The sequence below is a fragment of the Palaemon carinicauda genome, chromosome 10, assembly GCF_036898095.1.
Source record: "Palaemon carinicauda isolate YSFRI2023 chromosome 10, ASM3689809v2, whole genome shotgun sequence".
NCBI classification, from domain to species: domain Eukaryota; kingdom Metazoa; phylum Arthropoda; class Malacostraca; order Decapoda; family Palaemonidae; genus Palaemon; species Palaemon carinicauda.
This window is the reverse complement of record NC_090734.1, coordinates 75,194,353-75,219,084: the sequence shown is the minus strand read 5'-3', so window position 1 is coordinate 75,219,084 and position 24,732 is coordinate 75,194,353. Positions and strand designations below refer to the sequence as shown.

The following is a 24,732-nucleotide window of genomic DNA, read 5'->3' as shown; positions in this document are numbered from 1 at the left end:
TATTCACATTGTTCATTATTTCCCTTGTAGTTTATTCATTTCGTTGTCTCCTTTCCTTACTGGACTATTTTTCCCTGTTGGAGCCCTTGTGGTTATAGTACCTTTCTTTTCCAGCTAGGGACACAGCTTGGCTTGTGGTGATAATAATAATGATAATAATAATAATAATAATAATAATAATAATAATAATAATAATAATAATAATAATAATAATAATAAGTCTATCTTTAAATTAGGTTGTGCTATTAATAAAAAGTCAGGGCAAATATTTTTAATTGCTAGTCTCTTAATTTCAAGATAAAGGGATATTGAATGAAAATTGCATATGCCTCTAATGAACTTAATGATTAGAGGTAATGAATTTTCATAATTTTCATTAAAAAAATCATATCACTATGGTCTTTTGATTATAATTAGCATGTCCCTCTAATTACCTTAATATAAACACTAGATTATTAGTCAAAACATGTAAGAATGCCGGGATTCAATATAAGTAGAAATAATCAAATAATTTATCAAATGAAAAGGATAGGACGTGCATAATTATGATGACGTCTATATTTGTTTATTTTTCGTTTATTCCCATATTTAAAGTGTAGAGTTGCTTCGCTTTGGTTTGCTGCTGAAGCCACCTAGCGGCGGACAAGAGAAGTAGTGTGGCGCTGAAGATAAACGAAGTGGACTCATCCAACGGACTTAATTCTCCTGTAACTTAATCGAATTAAGACATACAACGGCCTGTGGTGTGACAAGGAATTATCTAGTAACGTTTTCAATGTGTTACTTAAATCATTAGAGGGAATATGACAGCAAATTTCGGGGATTTTAGCCCCGTTATGTGAGAGGTAAGTGATAGCTGATGATCGATCTTAGTTCAACACTTACAGGTGGATTCACCGAAACAGAAGCTATAGTTTCTCTGAAAATCTAGTTTTTAAAAATAGTGGCAAGTGATGCCACAATGAATTACTTTATATGAGTGCTTGAATAGCCAAACGTATTTCTGGGTCAAGATACTGTAGGAGGCAAGTTCGTTTTACGTAAATAGACAACAAGTATACTTTAAGTCCATTTTTTCAATTTGTGTCTTTAAGGGAGAAATTTTATCATTTACGATGTTCTCCAGCATTTATAGTATAATTTATGCTTGTAGTCTGAACGGTAGAAATGTTTCTGTATATAAGAGCGTACTTTAATGGACAAAACATCTGTAAAATGTAAATTTTGTGACCAGTTACAACATTCGTATGGAATGGGTGAGGGTAACTTGAAATAATCGAGTGTTTGTAGCAATGTCAATTATATATTAGATCTGTTGAGTCATTTAGTTTCCCCTTAGCCATGATAACTAGATATTGCAAAATTGCACTAGACCGACACATCCGCCCAAGCTATTTATTACTTATTTACAACGGCATGTTGTATTGAATGTATAATAGAATTAGTCAAATTTCAAAAATCTTTATAATTCCGGCAATAACAATATAGGCATATGAAAATCAGTATGTCATCTCTCTCTCTCTCTCTCTCTCTCTCTCTCTCTCTCTCTCTCTCTCTCTCTCTCTCTCTCTCTCTCTCTGAAAATAATGAGCCATCGCAACACACAAAAGTGACAGGGTCACACCGTTAATTTTACAGTTTCATTCACACGAGCATAGTTTCTTTCCGAGCTCGCTCTTAAATAAACAACCGTTATGTTACATTAACCGTTACTTCGGTGTTATGTAACGACGGAGGCAACCCACTTATTTTAGGTTGGCATATTAAGTTATATACATGGTGTTCGACTAAATAGAATAATCATTATTTTCATATCCCATTTATTGATGACGCCGTCGATATCACTATTATCGTGGTAATGTAACAATGTGAGCGTTATTAAAAGATATAAGATGAAATTGCCAGAGATTATATATATATATATATATATATATATATATATATATATATATATATATATATATATATATATATATATATATATATATATATATATATATATATATACATATAAGCAACTTAATAATATTATTGTTTTATTTCTAAAGAAACATCATACAGTATATTGGCCTAAATCATAAAATTTTAAGTTGTCAAGTAAAATATTTAGCTATTATTATTATTATTACTATTATTATTATTATTATTATTATTATGCTCTAAATAGAGCTATACTGTATACCAATGCATATTATTTATTTTATTGCAGCAGCGTTTTTATATATATATATATATATATATATATATATATATATATATATATATATATATATATATATATATATATATATATATATATATATATATATATATATGTAGATATATATATATATATATATATATATATATATATATATATATATATATATATATATATATATATATATATATATATATATATATATATATATATATATATATATAAGGTAATATCGCATAGGTTTTATGTCAACCGTTAACCCCAGCAGGTGAATATACGAAATATTACTGCCTCAGTTAATTTTTTTTTCCACCAAACCGAAGAATCGTTTTATGCTAGTCTGTTTTTCCCTCTAAATTATCTAACAATTTTCTTTTCTATTTTGAATGTAATTTTTCAAATAAGGTAATGGAGCGGTGAAGTGCCCAGTAGAATTGTATACTATATATATATATATATATATATATATATATATATATATATATATATATATATATATATATATATATATATATATATATATATATATATATATATATATATATATCAGCATCGTCAGCTATGATAACCCACTGCAGGATAAAGGCCTCAGACATGTCCTGAGAGAGAGAGAGAGAGAGAGAGAGAGAGAGAGAGAGAGAGAGAGAGAGAGAGAGAGAGAGAGAGAGAGAGAGAGAGAGTTCCTAACTGCCACCAAGTTTTGACATAGTCTGCAGTTTTTTTTTATTCTATGATTTTTGCACCCGTACATTATAACATATTTATAACGTCTCATCCATCCGTTTTCATAATTACCGTTCCTAGCTAGATTCAGACTCTCCCTTATTCTATGTACCTTGGATTCAGATAGACGTCACGTGACCTCGAGTCCCGTTACCACGTATATTGGACGTCATTGGGACGTAACGTCGGTCAATGGAGTTTAATCACTTGGAAGTGGGTCAGCTGATTCGATTCACTCTTTTATTCGCGACCCAGATTGCTGTCGTCATTATTTAAAATGAGGTTTCGCCAAAATCATGTTTCCTATTATGTAGTTCCATTAGTGTCTGCAACCTCACCATCATTGTCAGTTATGGATGGGGTTTTTGGGGGAGCCTATAGGTCTAGGCTACCCGTTAAGTCATTATTATCCATTGCTTGGCCTTCCCTGGTCCTAGCTTGGGTGGTGAGGAGACTTGATCTTGTGTATATATGGTAAATCTCTAGGCATTGTCCTGCTTGCTAGGCCAATGTTACTGTCCCTTGCCTTTGTCATTTATAGGTAGCCTTTAAAAACCGTTACAATGTCCCCGTGACGTGTTACCTACATTCTGGGTGTTATGTGGGCATTTAGTACTGGCGGCTAATTTGTGGGAAAGAAGTAAGTACATATTGATGCAGAATGATGCAAATGTATAGATGGATGTATTAATGAATTTGGTTAATACATTCATTCAGTCCCATGTTGCAACTGGGTGGGAAACATTGGTATTGCATCTTGAGCTCACTTACAAGAGATTGGACAGTAAGATGGAAGAAAAGAAGCGGGAATGGAGGTATGGTAGAAGGGTGAAAAGTTGATGCATTTAGGGGCCGAAGGAACGCTCCTAATAGTCCATGAGCTGAGAGGATTGGTTGGTACCACCCAAGGGTGCAGTCTGAAACCAATTGGGAAACTTTCCTCAGGTCAACATTAAGTAAAAAATGGCTGATAGCAATTCCAGCATCATGGCGTCCATTTTTTTTTTTTTTTTTTTCAAAAAATCTGCCCGAATTTACATTGGCATGCAGTATGTCCATCTCTTGACATATCTTATCAATCTTGGTGTCCAGATCCATGTTTTTGAGACTGAAAATAACAATAAAAAAATACTTTCATGTTAGTAGGAGCAGTGTATGGCAGCCATTTTTCAATATGGCTGCTAGAAATACGAAATATTTGTAATTGTAGGAGTTTTTATGTATAGATGTTCTTTCATAACATTCGCAGTTGTGCAATATATTACCATGTTATATCTATCAAGTAAATATGTAAATAAATGTGATAATTTGAGCATATATAAATAACAGATGGCAGCCATTTCATTAGAAATGAAAATGGTTCTATGCCCAGCCTTTGGATGAGCTATGTTGTGATGAATCTTCTGAGGTGTTTACGAGAGTGTTATTGGCAGTTGCATTTGTCTTTTATCTATGTTATGATCCCTTGGTGCTTCAGGTATGATGAAGTGAATTATGCAAGGTATCTACCCCACTACTTTGCTGAAATGAAACATATGCCTCTAGAACACACTGATATGTATGAATATCTAGAAACAAGAGGCTTTTCTGTCCAGACTGGCTCAGAAAACCCCTTTGAAAAATTATTTGTGGATCAAACAGTTGAAGTAACTGAGAACAAAGACACACAAGCACAGGGTGGCACCAAAAGGTTCAGCCTTAAACTAGGTGTACTTAGTCGGTACTATCTAACAGCAGAATACCGTTCTTCATACCTGAGAATTCATAAGGACATGCTTGATCTTTCCAACACTGATATGAAATACAAGGACATGCAAAAAAAAAAAAAAAAAAAAAAATAGCAGAATCCTCAAGGATGAAAATTATGTCAAAAGTCTTGTGAATTTGCTAGTCTACACTTGGATAAACTCATTCAAGCCTGGAGAACAAGAACTTGTGTGCGTATCAACAGGTCGTGTTACTCTTCCAGATGTTTGTAATGACCTGCTGAATGCATATTTACAAGGACAGGCGACCTATCCGAAGTTTAGAGAGCAAAGGGTACAAGATACCCCAGTGAAGCAGTTCCACGATCCTCTGCAAAAGCCAAACCTCAAAACCTTCAACAACCTGTCAAAGAACAAGCGATCATACAAGTGTAGGCCAAAGAAAGTCATCCTGAAAGCAGATTGAAATCTGTTTGCTTAATTGATCATAATTGCACAAAGAAGAGATCTTGATAAAAAGGAAGTACTTGCACATCCCCTTGGCCCTATTCCTTGGGCACTGGCAAATCCAGATGGCTCACTACAAGAAAATATACCATCAGCTGAAAATATTCCACGAATGTTCTTCCAACAAAGATAGTCTCATCAAAGTCATAGTTGATGAAAGGGGGCAGCCCTAGAACAGTTCTGGATTTGTTGCCAAGGAGATGTTTGTCACATGCAAAGAAAAAAAGTTTCAAAATAACATACTGGCTCTATGGAAGTAGAAAAGTTGGAGTCCACTCAGGAGGAAGCAGATACCCGGCTTCTCCTCCATGCCCATCATGTAGCATTGAATGGGGTCGAGTCACGTAAAATCATTGCAGATGATACAGATGTCCGGGTTCTGTGTACTGTTTTCAGCACACATTAAGTATGTGGACATAAACAAGGTTGCAAATGTACTTGGGGGTGAAAACTGTGATACAATGACAGGATGTGATTCCATAAGTGCATTTGCAGAACATGGCAAAGTAGCTGCTCTGAAATTAATGAAAGCACATCTACGATACAGAGATGCACTTGGAGACCTAGGAATAGAATGGGACATTACACAAGAACTGTGTCACAAACCTAAAGCATTTGTCTGCCACCTGTACAATGCCAAGGCTGAGACAACGAGTGTCAATTATCTGAGGTACAGACTATTTTAGGCTAAGAAAGGGGAGTCTGAGTCCTGACAACGGCCACCTTGTGCCAATGCAATGAAAAAAGAAAAACACTGCCAGCGTGCCAACTACCAGGCAGCAGTTTGGAGGCGATGCTTGGAGAGTACTCCTGACATCCCTGCCCCTGATGGCAAAGTATGATGGTGTTGAAGAATAGTTTGTCGCTGACTAGTGTAATATCCCACTTGCCCCTGAAGCAGTTTTGAATCTTCTCTCCTGCACATGGACCAGAGCATGCAAGCAACATGGTTGTCCCTGCATTGAAAATGGACTTTGGTCCTCACAACTCAGCAAATTGAAAAAATGTACAAATCAGGTGCAGGAAGAAGAGTGCTCTCCCACAGATTACAGCGAGGATAGAGATGATGCTGTAGACAATGTTGATGATGGATGGAATTAAGTGTCAAATTGAAGCTGTGTTATGATGACGCTAAACTAAGTACTAGAATATATAGTCAAGAATAAGTTTAATGGCTGGTAATATAGTTTTTGACGACATACAATTTATACATGTGCAGTTTCTTTTTGCAGGGTTACTGTTGGAAGTTTGTATGTTTCTATGCATTTATAGTATTCAGGTGTTAGCTTTATTTTTGATAATTGAAGCACTCTGTTCAAGATAGTATTCAAGTGTTAGCTTTATTTCTGATAATTGAAATGAAGGATGAGATGTGCTTATGGTATATATGTCATGACAGCTGTTATAATGGTATGGTTTAACCTAAGTGTGGAATCATTGTACAATACTGTTATGATTGTATTATATTCTATTATGGAAAACATAATTAATAACGACCTATCATTTTGTGTATTTTAAAATACTTAGCATTTTTTGTAGTCACCAAAGTTATTAATCCGCCAAAATCGATATGAAGTTTACATCAAATACTGTGCTTTCAATCTATGGCCTTTTGAAAAAAGACGTGCTACATTAGACCTAAATCCTGAATATACTGCAGCTTTTTATAATTGCTACTGAAATAAAGATTATTTTGTTATTTATTATTTATAATCTGGTCAACCTTTGTAGATATGTTTTTGTATTATTTGGGATGATACTAAATTTAATTGGTATAATATTGTTTCTGCTTATCAAAAGATATTATTCATAGCTATTAGGCATAAAAACATCCCATTTTCATGGGAAAATACATCCTCCAACAAAAGCATCTTTCTACAGTAGGTTAGAATGGTCGAAATCAGTTCATGTGAATCTCGAATGTGATTCCATTCATCTAGATGTGCCTCTGATGGCTTTTCTGTGGACCCCCCCCCCCTCAAATAGAAGTATGGTTTTATAATATATCAATTCATGTTATAACCCTTCGTGAGGTTCAGTACTGCAAAACAGAGTTCAGTTTGTGAGCAAAGTCCTGACGTGAGGTACCAGTATTCAACCATAGATTTGAAATATAAAGCTACAAGTTACAGATTCCTATCATACAGAAATGAAAATTAGGGATATGTACCTAATAAGAAATGTATGGTAGAAAGTGTCCCCTCTGGTGGTACCGACTGGCCCATTTCAGGGGGTCCAACTCATGGAATACAAGACCCTTATGTAATACCAGGATTAATAGTGTACTCTATCGATCCTGATGTAATACTTACAGTAAACAGCGTAAGGTACACTGACGGGAATACCCCAACACCCCCTCCCCGGGTAGAGGATGTATGAGGGCAATCATGAAAGATAGGAGCAGGAACTGTCGCTTTATTATTATTAATATTATTTTTGTTATTATTATTATTATTACTAGCCAAGCTACGACCCTAGTTGGAAAAGCAAGATGCTATAACCCTAAGGACTCCAACAGGAAAAAATAGCCCAGTGAGGAAAGGAAATAAATAAACTATAAAAAGATAAAGTTAAATATTTTAAGAACAGCAATATCATTAAAACAGATCTTTCATATACAAATTATAAAGAGACTTACGCCCGTCTGTTCAATATAAAAACATTTGTTGCAAGCTTGAACTTTTGAAGTTCTACCGATTCAACTACCCGATTAGGGAGATCATTCCACAACTTTGTCATAGGTGGAATAAAACTTCTAGAATACTCTGTAGTATTGAGCCTCATGATGGAACTATCCGGGATGATCTGAATGTAAAGGATGGCAAGAATTATGAAAAATATCATGCAACATGTATAACGAACTAATTGAATGACGGTGCTAAAGATTAATATCTAGAACAGCAGTAAGAAATATAATGAACCGTAAGTTCCTGTCCGACAAATTAAGATGAAAATCAGTAGCTGAAGACCGGACAGGAGAACAATACTCGAGACAAGGTAGAATGAAAGAATTAAAACACTTCTTCAGAACAGACTGATCACCGAACATCTTAAAAGACTTTCTTAATAAGCCATTTTTTGTGTAAATGAAGAAAAGATAAACCTAATGTGTTTTTCAAAAGTAAATTGGTTGAGAATCAACAGTCATGCAGAGTTAAAGAAATATTATCAATGTTAAGAAGCAACTGTCCTCTTACAATCATACTTTGAGTTTTATTAGGATTCATCTTATGCCCATAATTTGCACCATGCACTGATTTTAGCCAGATCTCTATTAAGGTATTCAGCAACCCCAGATCTACACTCAGGAGATATAATTGATGCAAGGAGAGTAGCACCATCTGCATATGCAACGAGCTTGTTTTCTATGCCAAACCACATGTTATATGCATATAGTATGAAAAGTTATGGGCCACAAACACTACCCTGAGGAATACCAGATATCACATTCCTGTATTCTTATGGTGCCCATCAACAACAACTCTGCCACCTATTGCTTAGAAATTCAGTAATGATGTAAAGAATAGACCCACCTACTCCCAACTGTTTGAAAACAAGGGCCTTTAATCAAGGCCAATCATTCAAACTTCCTGACCACAAATAAGGGATTTCTGTACAGCATTGTAGATTGTAAGAAGGGCATCCAAGGCCTTTACGAACAGATGATTTCCTTCCGTAAACCTATTTAGACATTTTGCCAAAAGACGTTCAAAAACTTTTGATAATATTGGATTTATGGAAATAGGGCAGTAATCAGTAGGATTTTAGCTACCACAAACACATTTACATAGTGGAGTAACATTATCATTTCTCCAACAAGTGCTGAAAGCTCCTCTTCTTGTTAACTTGCGCAAAATAACAGATAACTTTGGAGCTAAGAAATCTACATTCTTTATAAAAAACAAAGGAAAAATACCTTTTAGGTCTACACACCCATAAGCATCAAGGTCCATAAAGAGAGCTTTAATTTCCCAAGATTGAAAAGCTAAACTAGTTAGTTTAGCCTTCGGAAAACGGGAATTATGAAGATCAAGTTTTTCATTACTCTGCTTACTGTCAAACACATTATTATTATTGATTGCCAAGCAAGATGCTATAAGCCCAGGGTTTCCAACAGGGAAAGTAGCCCAGTGAGGAAAGGAAATAAGAGAATTAATTAACAATTAAAATAAAATATTTAAGAACAGTAACAACAATTAAACTATAATAACTTCAACGAAATAAGAGGAAGAGAAATAAGATAGAATAGTGTGCCCGAGTGTACCCTCAAGCAAGAGAAGTCTAACCCAAGACAGTGGAAGACCATGGTACAGAGGCTATGGCACTACCTAAGACTAGAGAACAGCGGTTTGATTTTGGAGTGATCTAGAAGAGCTGCTTACCATAGCTAAAGAGTCTCTTCTACCCTTACCGAGAGGCAAGTAGCTAATTAACAATTGCATTGCAGTAGTTAACCTCTTGAGTGAAAAAGAATTGTTTGGTAATCTCAGTGTTGTCAGATATATGAGGACGGAGGAGAATATGTAAAGAATAGGCCAGACCATTTAGTGTATGTGTAGGCAAACAGAAAATTAACCGTAACCAGAGATAAGGATCCTATGTAATGCTGTCTGACCATTCCAAAGGACCCAATAACTCTTTAGCGGTAGTATCTTAACGGAAGGGGTTGTCTTTTCCTTTGGACAGTGAGTGACAGAGCCATCTGGTTTAAGTAAAGGAGGAACTGTTGAATCTACACCAAAGATTGTAGATTTAATGGTAGCCCACCACTAGTAGATCAGGTACAAAGGAAAATTAAATTGTTACTGTTGTTTGTAACATCACATGTAGACATACTGTATAATACACACACTTGCATATAAATATATATATATATATATATATATATATATATATATATATATATATATATATATATATATATATTATATGATATAGCTCTCTGGTCTGAGCACTAACAAAATATACTATGACTCATGACTGGGAACCAAACATATAATATATATACTACGACTGGCAAGTAAATCAACCTCTCGAATTCCAAACTACCTTGCTTGCTTTTACATTAAAACTGTTAGACTTTAAAACATTAAAACACGAATTCGGAGACCGTTAAATAACTCCCAGACTGCAATATTTAAAACACTGAATATCCAAAGGTCTCTCAATTACATTCAAAACCAAACTGGGTAATTACTCTAAAGTATTATTAAAACATATTTAAAACTCACGATGGTTCTTAACAGAAATACGAGCAGAATTTGGTCTTAAATAATGATGATTGGAATAATGCACTCTTTACAAAAATAAATGCATTCTATATAGATTACAACACTTTGAAAGAATTTACATAACAAAATAATTCACTGGAAAAAATTAAGTCTGAACAAAACTTAGAAAAGACACAAATGTCACGATCTGAAATTATATAAGAACTTGACTTGAATCATTATAGCTGTATAAACCTTAGTCTAAGTTCTTTATTAAAAGAAATAATACAATGAATGATATACAAAAACTCGAAATAAATCTGAATAATACAATGTTCAAGTTTGACACTTAATGAATAATAAATAATCTGATCATGTAACAAAATCTATCTTCCCTATAGGGCCGTTTACAAAAAAAAAAACGTTATACAATGCCAACACTCACCCTAATACAATGAATTCACAAGGACATTTTAGTCTTGCGTATCTTTTCGAAATGCAATTTGCTTTGAGGCACAGAGTCACTTAGGAGAGGACACACTAACGTAATGAACCCTTTAAAAAAAAAACCATACACTGGGTTACGAGCGGGCATGAGAGAGGGAGAGGGGAACGAGGCTATCTTCAGGCTGCAGTTCTCTATCTGTCTCTGATGGTAACTTAATCTTGGTCACCTTTATATGATATCTAACTGCTTCCAGAACCTTCCAGGATCGAGTTCTGATAGCGTGGGCTGTGCCCAAACGTCAAAGTTTCCAACTATATAAAAATATCAAGAGGCGAGTCAGGGGGTTTCAGGCAACTCTCAAATACACATCAATGCACCCGCGAGACAAGTATCCCTGCTAGCTCTGCCTACCTATTGTCCCCGAAATAAAAAAAAGATAACATCCTCTCACGGGGCCTTCGCTAAGTTTCGAATTTAAAGCACATAATAAAGAATCTTCCAAAGCACATGTCACTGAACATTCTCTCTCTAACATGACGCAGTACTTCATAAAATATAAAAGAACATTACCTAAGCCCTTGTTTCTATCTCGCATGAATCCTGCAACACTTTCAAATAGACTACGTAAGACTTCGTAGCAAACACACGTGAAATAAAAAGTTAATTCTTAAAAGATAACATAAAATTACGTATGTTGACTTGAATAAGAAAGTACAATGAAATTCATGACGAAAGTCTTAAGTAATTTACATAAAATACTTATATCTACATGAGAGGGGCTCATATTATGGGCTGGGCATCATCTCTTCAATGCACAATTGAAAACAATATATGAAATATAAATAAAATTTAACTACGATATTCACTCTACACTAGACCAGCTTCGTATGGATATATATATATATATATATATATATATATATATATATATATATATATATATATATATATATATATATATATATATATATGTGTGTATTTAGGTTTTGCATGTAAATAGTAAAATATGTTACTAAAAGAAAAATTATTGAAACAATTGATCTTCTTAAACAATAAACTTCAAGTCTCACTGCGACAGATAGGTATATTAATAAAATATTTTGTTGGGAGAAACTTTGGGCTTTCGATTTTCGATGCATACCTAACTTCCATGAAAGTTTGGAAGGCCTCAAAATGCAGAAGCTTTGACGTGTCTCCAAGTTTGCGTTGGTCATTGTTGAATTATAATCCTTTACAAAGCTTGTCAACATACCGAGAGTACAGTATTGCTAGGAATTGATTTCGAATCAGATTTAAAGATATTCATTTTTTTTATATTTGTGCGAGTATTGAATTTTGTTACATTTTCTTACAATTTTGTTCCTCTGAGAAACTTCTTGAGTTCGTCCATCTCACTTCTTTAGTCTTGATCTGCTTTTGCCCTTGACTATTTACTTTATAATGCAGAGTCCTGTGATTAGACTGCATTGTACCCCTGACCACAATTAGATCAGAAATGAAGTAAAACGAATTTAGTTTAACCTCAATTGCAAATAAAGACAAAAAAAATGAGAGAATTCAGCAGTTGGCTGTAGTGATGAAAAATGTCTCTTGACTGCATTCCGAGGATTACTACTTGACAATTATTTGGCCAACACCTGAGGAGAGAAGACAACCATTCCGAAGGGCTGGGTACAGATTTTACTTAAAGCTGTAGCTATATGGTCTGCATTTGCTTTGGTATGTTTATACTAGAAATGCTCGGAAGGTTTTACATCTGTTAATCAAAGTATCTCGGTTTGATTCCATGCACCATTCATTTTAGTCTGTGGTATTTTTTCGTTTACGCTAGGAATTTCCCAGAGTTATTTGCCACTTTGTTTTATGGCAGGACGGTCTAGTTATGGTAGACCTTCCTCTCGAAGGATGAAACCTAAATTACTGTGAATACAGGCTTCGGAAATGAACATCCAAAGACAAATATAGATTATTCTTTTGATTTTGTTCCAAAACTTTGGACTCTTGTATCTTTAGGATTTCTAAGATTTTACATCGTCCGAAAAACTAATGTGATTGAATTGCAGCAAATATATCGACGTTTGTTGCAAAGTCTCCCACTTATTGTCTAAGAAAGAGGCATGCAGGAATTTACCTTGTGTATACATCGGTGACTTGTTAAGCCGTTATTATCCCTAAGTATAATTTGGTTAGATCTTTTAACCTTTTTTCCCCATCAGTACTTTAATAAGCCTTCTCTTAAACGTCAATGTTTGCACCATTTCTCAGGAACATTTATAAGCTTAAGGCTATTAGTCCATCTTTCTCTCAATCATATTGTTATTTACTACCTGCCCTTGGCTTCATACGCAACCAAACACAAAGTTTTCTCAAATGTATGTTTTGTATAGATAACAGATTTTGAGAAAAATCTATTTTTGGGTGAGATAGCCATGTTGTCCTGATGGAAGGTTCCTTCAGTAGCTTCCTTAGGGTATATTTGACTACAGTAGATATTCCCAGAGAATTAAACTAAAGGTTTCACAAAATTCTAACTTCTGGCGTGAGTATCCATAAGTTTTATCTTTAGGATATCATATAATAACAGGGGACGTATGCTTGACACGCCACATAGCTATCTGCACCCCACATAGCGTTTGCGCTTTGAGGGGAAGTGTGGAAAGTTATGGGAGGAGCCGTTACTAAGTTCTCCTCCTTCATTACTGTTACGGTACTCGGTGACGTCATATCTGCCGCCATGTTTGGCCGCCATCTTGGTTGACGTCACCGTTGCACGCCTTCCTCTTTCCTTCTGGCGTCTAGGCCAGCCTCCATGATACAATAAGATTGGGAGGGGTCTGTCAAGGCCTGAATAGAGAACAAGGGCGGGTCCATCAGGACGACATGGCTATCTCCCAAAAATAGATTTTTCGCTTCGCTCAAAATCCGTTTTTTGGGCTCAGGCCATGTCGTCCTGATGGAAGTGTACCAGAGAATTAATGTGTCGTGGATTTTTTCCCTTTTGTAGTGCCTTTCGACTTCTAGACAATATTCCTTTGGTCTGATGACCACAGAGACCTGTGACATTTCCGTTACATGTCACTTCAGAGAAACATATACTATGATCTCACGTCCTATTGGACGTAAGGAAAATCTTGAAGTTACTTGATAGAGGAACTCACCTAGCATCAGAGATACCTGCCAATCCCAGGGCCAGATAGAAGAAGGTAAGTACAACGTGTTGGAACAAATTACCTTAGTCTAGATGAGTTTGTATCAATGAGGAACAATAGTATAATCATTATTCAGAGTATCAATCATATCATGAGGGAAGTAAAACTCTCAAACAGTATTTTATTTCCAAAATGAGGGCGAAATAAGATGCACGAGTAGAGCAAATTCTAATTTTATCTTTAGTCAAAATAAGAATTAGCATACAGCAGGTAATAAATATATATTGGAATGGAATGCAATCAGTAACATAGGCTTAAGACATTAATAGAAAAATGGGTGTGGAATCTGAAAAGGAAAAAACTTGCCATTACACAAATTAGTTCTGTAGGAACTATAAAGTCTTTCTAGAATGTCTTATATACACTTCATGTTAAGAACACGTGGCACACGTGTTTTAGTCTATGTGACTTCACCTTTGTATAAGAACAGTCCGTAGTGTCCCGAGGAGGCACTAATTTCACTATGTTGCGCACTAGAGTCAACACAGACACCCTTAGAGTTAGAGTCACGAATAACTCACTGTTCTACGCAGCACTAAGCAGCAGGTTTTAGCACACTACCTGCAGCTACCACAAATCTCTTAAGTTCATGTACCTGCTTCGCGTAGTGTTTGAAAAACACTCTTGAAGACTTCCAGCCTGTGAAAGAGCGAAGACTTTTGAAGTCCATTGAATGGAAGAAGTTCAGAGAAGAGGCAACTTTTCTGGGATCGTCACCTGCGGGTGTACTGTCAGGATCCGCTCTACGAATAAAGTAGGTGATCTTCGCCCTTAGTTGTTTGAGTGACAAGTCAGTCCCCGATGTTTCCCCGTTAAAGAGCTGTCCTCCGCCAAAGTCTGAAGTTCTTCGAAGATAGACCTTTAGACTCTCCACTGGCCACAGAGAGACATCTTCCTTCAGAGGGCAGATTCTCCAGGGGCCCCACCTTTTAGTGGGTAGCTCGTTCTTGGCGAGAAACGTTGGGTTAGGAAAGAGGGTAAGCTCGCCTGTTTCAGCGAACTGGATCTGGCCCTCTTCTCTTGATAATGCCACTATTTCACTAACTCGGGCTCCCGAGGCGAGAGCAAATAGGAAAATCACTTTTTGAGTCAAATCTTTCAGAGGGCAAGTTGCACTGTCCAAACTTGAGGCAAAGTGGAGCACCTTGTCAAGAGACCAGGAAATGGGTCTCGGTGGGGGTGAGGGTCTGAGTCTAGCACATGCCTTTGGAAGCTTGTTAAAGATGTCATTGGACAGGTCTATCTGGAGGGCATAGAGTAATGGTCTCGTCAAGGCCGATTTGCAGGTGGAAATCGTGTTGGCTGCCAAGCCTTGTCCATCAAGGTGAATGAGGAAGGACAAACAAAAATCCATTGAAACTTCCGTAGGATTTTTAGCCTTGATAAAGGACACCCACCTCTAGGATGACTCATATTGCCTTCTGATAGATTTTGTTTTGTATTCCTTTAAGAAGTCTAAGTATTTCTTCGAGATCCCAAACCTCTTCTTAACGGCTAGGGAGAGAAAATCATGAGAGGAAGGTCTCGGATTTTCCTTGATGAAGAGAAGGCAGTCGACTTCTGAAATTGCTGGGTTAGAACTGGGTCTAGCAGGGGAATTAGCTTGGGTTATAATTCCAGGATTAATGGGAACCAGTTGCTCCGGGGCCACTTGGGTGCCACTAGGGCCGCTGTTCCTCGGAAGGATCTCAGCTTGGTGAGGACCTTCAGTAGAAGATTGGGTGGAAGGAACAGGTAAATCTTGGTCCATCTGTTCCAATCTTGGGACATGGCGTCCACCGCTTCCGCTCGGGGGTCCTCGTATGGGGCCACATAGCGAAGAAGTTGTTTGTTGTCGCTCGTTGCAAAGAGGTCGATCTGCAGTTCCGGGACTTGTTGGGAGATGAAGGAGAATGAGTCTGCGTCTAGGGACCATTCTGACTCTATCGGAGTTGTCCTGGATAGAGCATCCGCCGTCACGTTGCGAAAATCCTTATAGGTGAACTGCTGAGAGGTGCCATCTTTTCTTGTCCGCCAAGCGGAAGATGGGTAGCAACACTTGGTTGAGTTAGGGCGATCTTGAGCCCTGACGGTTGAGACATCTGACCACGACCTCGCTGTCCAGAGTCAGACGGATGTGGACTGAGGGACGTGGAGACAGCCTCTTCAGAGTGAGAAGGACCGCCATGGCCTCCAAGATGTTGATGTGAAACGTCTTGAATAGGGGAGACCATGTTCCTTGAACTTGTCGTTGGTGGGAGTGACCCCCCCCCCCATCCTTCTAGCGATGCATCCGTGTGGATAACGACCAATGGAGGTGGTGGTTGAAGAGGTACCGATCTTTTCAAGTTCTTTGCCTCCGACCATGGCTTTAGGAGTGATCGAAGCCTGATCGGCAGAGGTCTCTTGAGATCTCTTCGAGCGATTGATGCGTATCTTCTCTAGACTCCCGATGCATCCTTTAGCTGTGCTCGCAGCACTGGGTCTGTCACTGAAGCGAAGGGAGCCGAGCTCCCGTTCCTGATGTCGTCTTGAAATCCGTTTGGATTTTAGGAGTTTCTTGAAAGATCCCGTTATCTCCTTTCTTTTCTTCAGAGGAGTGAAAAGACGGTGTGACTGAAGGTTCCAATGGATTCCTAGCCATTGGACCTTCTGAGCTGGAGAAAGTCGAGACTTTTTGGTGTTGATCTTGAAGCCCAAATGTTCCAAGAATTGGATCACCTTTGTAGAAGCTTGCAGGCATTCTTCTATGGATGCTGCCCACACCAGCCAATCGTCCAGGTAAGCCATCACCTGGACGCCTTGTAAGCGTAGCTGTTGGACGATCGTCTCTGCGAGCTTCGTAAATATCCTTGGGGCTATGTTTAGCCCGAAGGGCATGGCTCTGAAGGCGTACTGTCTTCTTTGAAGCCTAAATCCTAGGTAGGAGGAGGTCTAGCGATTCATCGGAATGTGCCAGTAGGCGTCTGCCATGTCTTTCGAGACTGTGTAAGCCTTTTGAGGCAGCAGGGCTCTTATGTGCTGAAGAGTCGGCATTTTGAACTTGTTGTTCACTATGAACTTGTTGAGAGGGGACAAGTCCAGAATTACTCTGAGTTTGTCGGAGTCCTTCTTGGGAACACAGAATAGTCTTCCTTGGAATCTGGTGGACTTTACCCTCTTGATCACTTTCTTGTTCAAGAGTTCTTGGACGTATTCTTCCAGGACGGGGGTGGAGTGTTGGAAGAATTGGTGGTAAACTGGGGGTGGTGTCAACCAGCTCCACCCTAGTCCGTTCTTGATGATGCTGTGAGACCAAGGATTGAAGGTCCAACGATCCTGGAAGAGGCGGAGACTTCCTCCCACCGGAAGCATCTCATTGCTTCTGGGTCCCCGTCCTCCTCTCCCTCTGGAGGGACGTCGAGAGGAGCCACTGCCGGCGCCTCTACCTTTGGAACGAAAGGTAGTCGACTGCCTTCCTTTTGTAGGCTGGCGCGAAGGCTGGTGACTGGGCCATCACCGGCTGGGGTACCAACTGAAAGGTTTGCTGGGGCTGAGCCACCAACTGGGGAGCGGCGGGTGCCGGAAACTGGCGCTTAGCCTGACGCTGCTGAGGTCTGGGCTTGTTGGTCTTCTTCCTAGGTTGGGGGCCCTCATCCTGAGAAGATTTCCTCTTCTTCGACATGCCTCACTTATGGAGAAGGTTCCGGTTCTCCATGGCAGCTCTGTCGACGATCTCTTTCACGAGGTCGTTAGGGAAGAGATCTTTCCCCCAGATGTTGGAGGAAATCAGTTTCTGGGGTTCGTGTTTTACGGTGGCATCCGCAAACACGAACTCTTTGCATGCTCTCCGGGCCCTGATGAAGGTATAGAAATCCTTCGTCAGGGTGGCAAGGTGGGTCTTAGCCAAGACCATGTAGAAGCCTTGGGTCCTTGTGTCCCCGGCCATCGTCTCCATCTGAACCTGAAGGGAGTGGGAGGCAGCCAGCCTCTCTTTCGTGTCCAGCTCCCGACACAGAAGGTATTCGGAGAGCTTGGGAAGGTTCTCGTTGAACTGCCGTCCAGCGATGTCAGCCTCCAACTTTCCCACAGAGAAAGTTAACTGGATGTCTTTCCAGCTCTTGTCGTCGGGAGGGAGGGCGAGAGAGAGGGGCCTACATTCCTCCAATTTAGGGCAGGGTTTCCCTTCCTCCACCGCCTTCAACACTGCCAACAGGGATTTCTCTGCAAAGGGGAAGACTATGGTGGCAGGAGCAAGAAAAGACGGGTGTTTCTTGCTTAGGGCCGGCACCTTGGAGTTGGTGTAGCCCTTACTCTTCAGGCAGCCGGCCAGAAAGATTGAGCCTTTGCTTGGTCGAAAACGATGACCTCCTTAGGCTCGGTTTCCTCCTTGGAAACTGGCTCGGACTTAAGACGGATGTAACAGTCCGGATAAGCTTCAAAGCTTGGCGAAAACTCCACCTCTTCAAGGGGAATGGCGCCTAACTTATCATTGACGAAGATACGTCCGCTCGTGATCGGCATGCGTTCTGCATACCTCCATGGGTTCGTCACTGAGCATGGGGGAAGATCCTTCACGGTGATCTTCCTCGGGGTCTGTTTCGATAGGCGTAGGATTTCCTTCTAGAAATCTTCGTTCCTCTGGCGAATCCTCTCATCCAGGATCGCCACCAATGCTTGGAGGTTATCCACGGGGGTGTCCACTCTTGCAGGTGTAGGAGTGGAAGAGGTAGAGGGTCCGGGTTCCAAAACAGCAACGGAAGTGATAGAGGGGGCAGGGGCGCCTTCACCCTCAGAGTCAGGAGCCTCCCTGGGCTCCTCCTCTTCTGGACCCTCAGCCATCAGGGTCCTTTCGGTGGTGTCTGACACTTCCGACATCCGTTCCACCTCGTCAAGATGGAAGTTTTGAAGTGTGTCCGATACGTCCGGTTCGACTGTCAGTTGGACGCAGGGGATCTCCGGTTTGGGGATGACAGCATCCACAGATGCTTTGGGGAAGAGCAAAGCTCTCATCTTCTCACTAGGGAGATAGGGCCCCGTGGCGTTCTTCTGGAAACCACGCACCCATTTGCGTAGTTTCTCGCGAGCGATGTCCCTGGCCTCCGCAGACGAGGGTGCCTTGAACGCCTCGTTGAGCAGGTCCTTGCAGACAGTGCAGACCTGCGGGTCCCAATAGCGGAGAGTTCTTTGGGAAACAGAACAGCTGGCGTGGGTTCGGCACGCCAGGTGGCCATAGAAGTCCGGGCGCCGAACGCTGCAGAAGGCGCTCTCACACCGGATGTACTCCTCCTGTAAAGAAGAAAGGGGTACATGAGTCTACAGAAGTCTTTATCATTGACTTAAGTAATCTTAGATTAGTTTTTAAAAGTAATTTCAATTACAATATAAGATTCCTTTCCAAGAGTAAGCTTAGGATAGGTAAGCTGGCAATGAAGCAGAAAAGACACATACTTGTGCATCCCGCCCAGCCAATTGCCGTGACCTCGCACCATAACTACTTCTAAGGCCTTCTTGAGAACGCCCTTAGGAGGGGGAAGGGATATCCGAAATAGATAATAGCACAGCTTGTACTTCCTCCAGAGTATTAGAAATGGTGAGAAAGAGAGAGCTGAGTTCACTCAGCTTGAGGGAAAAGGAGAGTAGATTATCCCAATTCAGGTAGGTCCCGGCAAGGGACTGCGCATGGATGCACAGAGTATGGTAGAAATGTTTACTACATAACTATACACCATAGTTTTCTGACTAGGGTATGTACTATACCATAGATGTACTGGCTATCGTATATAGCTATACAATAGACACGCCGGCAGAGTAAATGTGACAGTCCACTGATGTAATATGATTAGGTGGCTCCAGCAGCACGCCGCCATGACGGAAGCACGCCGGGCACCGGCGAATCTCCAATTGAGGGGGAACCCCTCCCAGCCATCAGTCTATCTGGCGGAGAAAGGGCGAAACCTCAGGATGATGACAGATCACCGGCATGTCGGCGGCCCCCGGCAGTCGGCAGGCAACCGGCTTTAGGTACTCCGACCCTGACTTCAATCTATGAGACAGAGAGGATACCAGGTCTAAACTGACGGCTATAGCCGGCAGAGTAGTGTGATAATGGACCGGCACTGATTGAGATAGAGAGAAAGTATGGAGGAAGGAGGAGGGAAGGGCGGTAGCTCACTACCCTAACCTCGTCTTCCTCCGGAAGACGGGTTCAAATGGAAGGGAGAGAATGGCAAGCTTCCATCCAGCCGCAACAGAGCCGGCAGTCGGATAGAGTTGCGGGTGGCATCCCAAGGGAGGACCGAAGAACACTCTAAGATAGTGAGGTCTTCCGCCGGCAGACCGACCTGTCGTATGCTATCCCTTAGTCCCACAGCCCGCCGGGACTCGGTTGAGCTGTAGGACGGTGGACAGGAGTGTGATGGCTAGGCCATCACCAAAGGACAGAGGGGGAGGGGAGAGGGTCCTGAGAAGGAGTGTAGGGGAAGGCGTGAGCCCTCACCGGCACTCCAGTGGGGGGGTGGGCTCTGTTTCAGTACCGGCACTAACCTTAGGTGTAGGAAGAATTCGTTCTTCAGCCTAGGGTAGGTTAGTACAGAGAAGGAGCGGCACTGATGTGCTGTCCTAAACTATAAAGAAACAGAATCCCATGGCCTGCCTAACCTAGGCTAGGGGAACATATCCCATAGTCTAGGGAAGGCAGGTGTAGGACAAGTCACTAGGCCACAGGGAGGAAGGGTCGTAACCCTACCAGGTGTGGTCTAGGAGGAAGGCAGAGGGCCCCCCCCCCTCTTTGCCAACCAGCGGAACCAAAAGGAGAGTTCATTCGCCTAATGTGGTAGCTGGGGGCAAACTACTGGTACTCTGAGGTTTTGTCCCCAACTCAAAGCTCATGAACTATGGCTATGGGTGGGGAAAGAAAATCGTAGCCTAACCTCACTTGAATAAGAGTCAAGGTAAGGAGGGCTAGGATGTAGCCTAAGCTACCTCAGAGGGAGGAGAGATTACCTTGCTATGAAGGTAACCGGGGAGGTGAGAAAGTATACAAAAGCGCCAGGCGTTAGGTTAGGGGCGAGGGAGTCGACTACCAAGATCATCGAAACCCCTTGTATACTTCCTAGAAGTAGGAAAAACGTGTGCAATCACTGAATCTTATATGTTTAAATGCCTAACATCTTCATTTCGTAATTTACCACTAGGAACACTTAATATATCATGCATGAAAGTAAACTAAAACACCTAGGCTATCGAGCCTAGGGGCTAGGCTAGCAAGCTAGCGAGAGAATTCAGCTACCTACACTCGCCGAAAACGAATACTATCGGCATAATATAACTAATTCCTAGCAATGAAGACTAAATAACTAATACTGACATTAGTTATAAAACCGGGAAGGTTGTTCTGGCTAAATAAATAAAGCATGCGATGCAAACAACAATGTCAGCGTCATGACGCCTCCGGTTAAGGCAGCAGCTCCACCACAAAACACGGTATTTTAAGATAAATTGGCGTTACTTTACGGCCAGAGCTGATTTATACAATACAAGAATATGGTACTCAACTTTCCAGGAGGCGAGGCTGAAGATTGCGACATGACGAAACTAATAGCGAATAACTGGGAAAAAGACACCTGGTCAAAGGCGCTACGAGTGAAGGAATGAGGAAGGCGCGCAACGGTGACGTCAACCAAGATGGCGGCCAAACATGGCGGCGGTTATGACGTCACCGAGTACCATAACAGTAACGAAGGAGGAGAATTTAGTAACGGCTCCTCCCATAACTTTCCACACTTCCCCCTCGAAGCGTAAATGGTATGTGGGGTGCAGATAGCTATGTGGCGTGTCAAGCATACGTCCCCTGTTATTATACAATATCCTAAAGGGAAACCTTATGGGTACTCGTGCCAGAAGTTAGAATTCTGTGAAACCTTTAGTTTAATTCTCTGGGAATATCTACTGTAGTCAAATATACCCTAAGGAAGCTACTGAAGGAACCTTCCATCAGGACGACATGGCCTGAGCCCAAAAAACTCATTTTGCTTCAGATGTATTATTATTATTATTATTATTATTATTACTTGCTAAGCTACAATCCTAGTTAGAAAAGCAGGAAGCTATTCAGTGTATGTGTAAGCAAAAGGAAAATGAGCCGTAATCAGAGATAAGGATACAATGTAGTACTCGCTGGCCAGTCAAAGGACCCAATTACTCCAGCAGTATTATCTCAACGAGTGGCTGGTGTCCTAGCTAACCCACTACCTATCGTGAGCTTATTCACTCAGGGGTTAACTACTGCATTGTAATTGTTCAGTGGCTACTTTCCACTTAGTAAGGATAGAAGAGACTCTTTAGCTATGGTAAGCAGCTCTTCTAGGAGAAGGACACATCAAAATCAAACCATAGTTCCCTAGTCTTGAGTAGTGGGATAGCCTCTATACCATTGTCTTCCACTGTCTTGGGTTAGAGTTCTCTTGCTTGAGGGTACACTCGGGCACACTATGCTATTAGTTTCCTTATTTCCTTTCCTCCATGGGCTATTTTCTTTGTTGGAGCCCTTGGGCATAATCATAGCATTGTTCTTTTTTCAACTAGATTGTTGCTTAATAATAATAATAATAATAATAATAATAATAATAATAATAATAATAATAATAATGGCAGTGGGTCTCCGAGATCTTCTGCACTTAGACAGATATGGTGCTGAATAAGTGGCAGATGTTCTTGTGTACTAATCGTAAAGGTTTTGAAAAACACTTCATTGTGGAAGACAAGTTAGGGCGTAAAACTGATTGTATATACTGTGAATGGACCACATGCAGTTCAAACCTGACCCACCTGAGATTCACAATGGTCTTTTCAAGAAACATAAAATTTGTCTTTTTAATCTATGATGTTAGCCCAGAAAAATGTCTCAATCTAAATTGGTTCAAGTCAGCGTTTCAATGATGCTGGGGTATACATTTTTCTGTAGGTTTGATGTATACACCCTCTTTCACTTTTCTTTCTCCAAAGGGTGGTGGCATTGCCAATGTTATGGAGCCACGCAGGGCTATATCAAAGGGGATGGGTGTTGGTGTTAGTGTTGTCAGTGCACAGCACGCTATGAACTGTAGGCATGATATCAGTTCTTTGCAGCGTTCCCTTGGGACATGGTCTTCTACTATATTTCAGTTCTCACTTCCTTTCTTCTATCCCGCTGCAACACCTTATCTAACATTCACTTGGTAGTTCAACTGGATATTTCACCTAGTTGCACCTGGCTGCATAATGGCCTCCCAGCCACAACTTGGGTGCCGGTTTCTAAGATTTTAATTTCTATAACAAGTTGTTTGATTTCAATTTTGTTCCAATGATTTCCACGTTGAACTCTTTCTTGAATTTCAACATTTTCTGAAAGATTTGCTTGGGTTAATTTTTTAAAGTGGTAGTTCAGTCAGTGCACCTCAAGCAGTGTACTACATGCATTACTTTTATGCATCTCTTGGGCCCCTACTACCACACCTCCGTTCTCATTTCCTTTATTCCATCTAGCGGTCCAACCTCTTAACTTCCTTTTCATAATGCTACTTCGAGTTCCCGTCCCCTCTTACATATGGCCATTGAATGACCTCCCAGGCGCCAGTGTCGGGCCTACTACCTCAAATTCATAAATTCAATCTAATTTTTTGAAGGTGTAGTTGGGATTCAACATTTTCTTTATGGGTACACATTCATTTTTTAAATGTTGTAGGGATTAGATTTTATTTAGAGGATTTTAAAAGTTCATCCTTCATGGATTAAATTTTGAGATATGGTATTTTTCAAATTCATTTTAGGATTTCAACCCCTTTGGATGGTTTACAGAGTTTTAGCCATTACGAAAACCCTGATTTCTTTGCATTTCTTTGTCAGGGATTTAAATCCTGCGGGGATGTAGAGTTGATTATTTTATTTTGTAATATTTCTTTTACCGGGTAATACTTCTTTAGAATGGGCAGGGGGTGGGTGTACTACATATCTCTGAAAGGGATGGAAAAAAAAATGATCTCTTTAAAGGATTTTGAGAAATTAGCCATTATTCTTATTTCATTATTTTCTAATTTTTCAAGCACTGATATTCCTATAATAGACCTCAGTATTCTCATTTCTATTATCTCAAGCTTTGCTTCCTCTTTTTGTCTTAGAACCAACGTTGCTGATATTTACATTAACAGTGGTATTATTACTATGCTAAAGATCTTGACTTTTATATCGAGTGGCATTTTCTTATCACATACCACTCCAGCTACCTCCCTCCTCATCCCCCATGCTGTTTTTATCGTAATCGCAACCTCAGCCTCATATCAGCACTCCTGACTTCTATTAGATACCAATTGTTTAAATTATTCCACCTGTTTTATAGCAGAGTCTTTACTTTCAAAGACCCTGTCCCTACTCCCTACCTTCCTTACTGCTCACCATAACTTTAGTCTTATCCACATTTACTGTCAAGCCTCCCCTCTCCAATGTCTCTTGCCACCAAGGCTGGTAGTACGGTACGGTACGGAATGTTTTTCCGTACTCCGTACCTGGCTAAAATACCTTACCGTAATTTCGTACCGTACTATCAATAATTTTTCCGTACCGTACAGAACAGAAAAAATACCGTACCGTTATTCCGTACCTTTACCGTAATAATATGGCTGCTGCTGCTAAGGATATTTGTAGTAATATTTAATACTGTTCCTTTGTTTTTAATACAAGACCAAGAGTATTTACTTATGGATTCATAAAACATGTTTTGCCATGAAACTATACC

The 24,732-nt window shown here is 40.1% G+C and overlaps 1 protein-coding gene across 1 annotated transcript in view; it reads left to right on the top strand.

Annotated features, from left to right (window-relative positions):
• The first annotated feature begins 650 nt into the window (after window positions 1-650).
• The window catches only part of LOC137648427 (uncharacterized), a 49,512-nt gene continuing 25,430 nt past the window's right edge, over window positions 651-24,732 (top strand). Inside the window, exon 1 of the mRNA XM_068381347.1 lies at window positions 651-845. The gene's annotated coding sequence lies outside the window, so the exon portion shown is untranslated. The remainder of the gene's footprint in view (window positions 846-24,732) is intronic.